Source organism: Mus caroli, chromosome 2 (genome assembly GCF_900094665.2).
Source record: "Mus caroli chromosome 2, CAROLI_EIJ_v1.1, whole genome shotgun sequence".
Classification (NCBI taxonomy): Eukaryota; Metazoa; Chordata; class Mammalia; order Rodentia; family Muridae; genus Mus; species Mus caroli.
In genome coordinates, this window is record NC_034571.1 from 84,951,271 (window position 1) to 84,957,381 (window position 6,111).

Here is a 6,111-nt window from a genome sequence, read left to right on the forward strand (position 1 = left end):
AGCACCGACTGCTCTTCCAAAGGTCCTGAGTTCAAATTCCAGCAACCATATGGTGGCTCACAGCCATCTGTAACAAAAATCTGATGCCCTCTTCTGGAGTGTCTGAAGACAGCTACAGTGTACACACATATATAATGAATAAATAAATAAATAAATCTTTAAAAAAGAGAGAGAGAGAAAGAGCGATCATAGCCACACTCCCATCCCATCATGTGTGCAAATGTACTCTCACACACAGACACATAGACAGACAGACAGAATAAATGCACAGCAAGTAAAGGCCCAGAGCAATTGGGTAGCTCCCTCCCCAGCCTGGAGGGTTTGGTTTGTGTTTGTTTGTTTGTTTTTTGAGACAGGGTTTCTCTGTATAGCCCTGGCTATCCTGGAACTCACTCTGTAGACCAGGCTGTCCTGGAACTCAGAAATCCGCCTGCCTCTGCCTCCCGAGTGCTGGGACTAAAGGCGTGCACCCCCACCGCCCGGCTGTTTTTTGTTTGTTTTATTTTGTTTTGTTGTTTGTTTGTTGGAGACAGGATCTCATTATACACTTCTCTGGCTTGAAACTCACACATAGACTAAGCTGGCCTTGAACTCTGAGAGAGCGCCAGGGTAGGGCTTCCAGGAGCTGTGGCTAGAGGTGCATTGCCGTGACCAGCATCTAACCTATTCTTTTGAGGAAGGGCTTCTCCTTGAATGTGAGGCTCACATTTTCTCTGCTCGCCCTATCAAATGTCATCTCTCCACCCTTCGCTGGTCTGGAATTACAGGTGTGTACAGGATATCTGGTTTGTTGCCGGTCCTGGGATCTGAACTCTGGTCCTTATGATCTCAAAGCAAGCACGCAACAGCGAAGCCATCTCTCTATCCCATCCTTGAACTTCTGACCCTCCTGCCTCTTCTGCTGGGATTATAGGCATGTATCACCAGCAGGGTTTATCTGATGCTAGAAATTGAGTTTAGGCCTCATGCATGCTAGGCAAAGGACACCTACTCAACTGTTTTAATTACTGTTCTATTGAGATGAAGAGACTCCATGATCAAAGCAGCTTAGAAAAGAAAGGATTTACTTAGGGCTCGCTTACAGTTTCAGAGGGTTATTCTCTGACCAGCATGGCAGGCAGCATGGCAGCAGGCAGGCAAGCATTACAATGGCACAGTAGTTGAAAGTTTTCATTGAATCCACAAGCCTAAGGGAGAAAGAAATAAAGACTGGGCCTGGTATGGGATTTTGAAACCCCAAAGCTCACCTCAGGTGACACACATCCTCCAACAAAGGCGTTTCTCCTATTCTTTTATTACCCTCTTGTGATGATTTGTATATCCTTGGACCAGGGAGTGGCACCATCTAGAGGTGTGGCCTGGTTGGAATGGGTGTGTCACTGTGGGTGTGGGTATAAGATCCTCACCCTAGTTGCCTGGAGGTCAGTCTTCCACTAGCAGCCTTTGGATGAAGACATAGAACTCTCAGCTCCTCCTGTACCATGCCTGCCTGGATACTGCCATGCTCCTACCTTGATGATAATGGACTGAACCTCTGAACCTGTAAGCCAGCCCCAATTAAATGTTGTTTTTTATAAGTCTTGCCTTGGTCATGGTGTCTGTTCACAGCAGTAAAACCCTAATTAAGACACCTCTCCATCAGACATTCAAATCTATGAGCCTACGGAGGCCATCCTCATTCAAACCACCGCAGCAACTAAGGCATATCTCCTGCAGGCTTTTGGGTTTGGTTTTGGCTGGTTGGTTTTTGTTAGTGTTCATTTGCTTGATACAAGGCCTAGGCTGACCTTGAACTCAATATGTTGCTGAGGATGACCTTGAACTCCTGATTCTTCTGTCTCCATCTCTTGATTTCTGGGATTGCAGGTCTGTGCCCCACTGGGTTGGGCTGTCTTCCTGAGCTTTAAAGTGAAGTTACTACAAGGGCTGGAGAGATGACTCAGTGAATTAGAGCACAGAGGACTGTGGCTCAATTCCCTGCACCTATATGGTAGCTCACAATTAGCTGTAACTTCAAATCTTTAGGATCTGTACACATGTATACATACATACATACATACCTACATGCAAACCACACAGACACAAAATGAAAATAAAAAATAAATCTTTAAAGTGAAGAGACTGCAGGTGGAACTTTGCTGAGAGTCCCTTGGTCTCCGTGAAACCTCACTCATTTGATCACTGCTCTTTGCTGTTATATATTGCATAAGGGTGCTATAGAAAGTGTCCTTCTACAGCCTAGGCCAGCAAGGGTTTCCCTGGGTCAGTCTTTTCAGTCCTTGGTGTAGCCAGGTCTCTTTGGTTGCTCTGAGTATAGATCCGCCCAACCAGGTTTAGCATAACCTATCTCACTTCATGACCACCCCGAACTGACTATCCCTAGAGCATTGTATCCATCAGTCAGAGGTCACTACAGCAAGCCCACCCAAGCCCTGGTCACTCCCCTTCCTGCTCCATCCCGCCTGAACTCCATGGCCTTGACGTCAAACACTCTCTTGCCAGCACTCCAGCATCCTCGCCCTCTGTCTTCCTACCACCTCCATCTGGTAGTTCCCCAACTTTGGCTCAGCCATCCATCCCAGCCATCTGTCTTCTCTGTGCCTGTCCTATCCTGCCAAGATGGCTGCAGGAAAACACGCCTTCGGGCCACCACGGATGCATTGCTTGCTGCTCTGAAACGTACCCTCTGCTTTGGGTGCTCCAGCGCCCTCAGCTTTGACATCTCCCACTTTGCTTCAAGCCTCCTACCCGCAATAGGACACCGTCTTCCTCAGCAGTGCTGGGTAGCCAAAGTATGAGGAAGATTCAGACAAATTCTAAACTTTCTTTGTTAAGTTTGTGTTTCATGATGGTGAAATGATTGAGAAACATTTTAGCCAGGGGTGCTGGCTCACACCTTTAGTCCCAGCACTTGGGAAGCAGAAGCAGTTGTATTTCTGAGTTCAAGGTCAACCTGGTCTACAGAGGGCATTCCAGGAAAGCCAAGACTACACAGAAAAACCTGTCTAGAATAAAACAGAACAAAAAAGTATTTTACTTTATTAAATTATATGACTAGATTATTGTTATATAACTGAACAAATAAATAGATGAGTTGATAATAGACCAGGATTTTTACTTTGGAAGTAAAAAAAAAAAAGGAATGGAGGGGGGCGAAAAACCACACTTTGAGAATGTGTTGGAATTGAAAGTACCAGTGACCTGATTTCTCTGCATTCATTCTCAGTTACCTATGGGTGATTGATTTTAGAAACCCCTATGGATGGCAGAATCCAAATGTGCTCAAGTCCTTTAGTGGGGAGATGGCTCAGTAAAGTGCTTATCATTAAAGCATGAGTGAAGTGGAAACTGAAGGGTTCTTTGGAGAGTCAGTTGTGTTGGAAGGTGTTTGGTTAAGGCAAACACATGAAGGAGTGTTTTCCTGAAGTGGACATAGGTGAAAGACTAAGGCAGACTCGTGAAGGAACGTTTCACTGAAGCAGACACAGAAAAGAAGATGTTCTACTAAAGCAAGCACATGAAAGGACACGTGATGAAGGATTCTTTGCTAATAACACATATGTATTGGCCCGCCTTACATTGCGTAGTTGAGCTCCGCTTGTCTGGACTACTTGGACTCGGGCTGATTGGGTGCACGAGCTGAGGCAAGGCACATGGAGGACACGTGATGTTTGGATGGTATAAATAGGACTTGACAGAGTGATGGAGACAGAGCTTGGCATGCTAGTACAACTAGCTGTGCAACACTTGTGGGTCCTGAGTCTTCACTTCCCTGAGAGGCAGAGCAGAGAATTTCTCCAGGAATCTCTCTGGGTTCCTCTTGCTGACTCAAACCGGGGCTGAGGCTGGCTGTCTCTGCTAGGTTGTGTCACGACCATTGCTAATCCAACTCTACCAAACTGGACTGCTGGTGTATCCATGAAGTGTTTGTGAATGGATGGAGCTACTGCTGGTGACCTGTGAACTGAACTGCTGGTTTCCAGACAACACAGATGGGAGCTGTTCCAAAGAACCTTTCTAAACAGGGTCATCCTCCTGCACCCCTCCGCCCCAGTCTCCTTTCTGTCCCACTACCTCTGGTGGGTGGTGGGCTAAAAGGGAGGTTAAAGCAGTTAAGAACAATCATTAGAAATAGGATTTGAAAAGACTGAAGTTACATGTGAGGACTTGGGTCAGATGTTCTGCCCTCAGGTAAGAACCAGATGACATGGTGCACATCCGTGACCTCCATGCTGAGGGCTCCAGAGACAGACAGGCAGATACGGCAGAGACAGGCAGATAAGGTCTGGCTGAATCAGTGAGCTCCAGGTTCAGTGAGAGACCCTGTCTCAGAAAACTAAAATAGTGAGTGGCTGAGGAAGATATCCAGTGTTGACCTCTGGCCTTCACATGCATTTGCATGTGTACTTGTACATATATGTGAATACACGCACACACAAATACATACTCCACCCACACATAATATTGTAGGCTGGGGTATAGCTCAACCAGAGCATGTGTTTAGAATGTGGCTTGCCCTGTGTTCAAATTACAATGTACAAAACAAAAACCAAACACATGGGACCAAATAAGGGGCTGAAGAGATGACTCAGTGGTGAAGAGCACTTGGTGCTCCTACAGAGGACTTGGATTTAGTTCCCAGCACCTACAAGGGGCAGTTCACAGATGCCTGTATCCAGGTCCAGAGGACTTGGATTTAGTTCCCAGCACCTACAACGGGCAGTTCACAGATGCCTGTATCCAGGTCCAGAGGACCTGACACCTTCTGGTCTCAGACAAACACACTTTTTAAAAGTCCAAGTAAGGGGCTGGAGAGATGGCTCAGCGGTTAAGAACACTGGCTGCTCTCCCAGAGGTCCTGAGTTCAATTCCTAGCTATGACACAACTATCTGTAATAGGACCTGATGGCCTCTTCTTGGGTGCATGAAGGAAGACAGCATACTTGTATCCATAAAATAATAAATCTTTAAAAATTAAGCAAAAAAAGTCCAAGTAATACAGTATGGTGCTTGCTTATAGCCCCCCTGTACACTTTAGTCCCCTATAAATGACTGATAACATGGGATGCAAGGCAGTGATGTGAAAACTGTATTATCCTATAGTATTCCGGAAATGTTGATTCTAAGAAGTCTGTGCATGCTTAGCACAGATGCAACCTTTCTGATTTTTTTTCTAGGACAGGGAATTGAATTTAGGGCTTTACATTTAGCAGACATGCAGTCTACCACTGAGCAATAGTCACAGCTACTTTTATGGAAGTTTGTTCTTAAAAGGACTGGTTGAGTGCCAGCAAAATGGCTCAGTGATTAGGGCATATTTAAGTTCAAACAAGTCTATCCCCAGGTAGTATAAAAGAACAACCCATGAAAGATAGCCTCTATGCCCTACCACATAAATAAACAGATAGATAGATGATAGATAGATAGATAGATAGATAGATAGATAGATAGATAGATAGGTTTCAGTTCCTATTTCTGGGCTCTCACAGACCTGCTTGCAGTTTAAATAAGACACATGGTTTATATAGTTTAAGCTGTTGACCTTATACTGGGGCAATCTCTCAGCTAGCTCATCTAAACTTAACCTACCTCATCTCCCCATGTGGTTCTCACTACCTGCTTACAGTTCTATTCTCTGTCTCTTCTGTTCTCTCTCATGTCTCTCTCCACTGCCCTGTCCAGAAGGCCTAACCCCATAGTTCCTACCCCAGGTCTGGCCTTTAGTATACAACAACCATAAGTCAGACTGAACTCAACACCAAGACAACGTCCGATCCATCTCTGAGGGTTGCCTGACCTTCATCTTTTGGGCAGATGAGGAAAAACAAGCATTTGGACATAGAAAATGGGTGAAAGGTCACAGAAATAAAAAAAACCAAAATTCTGCCTGCACTTAGCTACCTGCCAGTACAAAATTAACAACTGAAGATACAGGGACACATCTTCAAACATCACCCCAATATCTCTCCCTTTCAGTCCAAGAAATGGCCTTTATCTCTAAACAGCAATAAACTATATGCAATAGGAACAGTGCTGACAACTGTCAGGGAAGAATTACATTCACAGTGCCAACCAAACCCATTTGTATTTAGCAACCTTGGAGAAAGTACT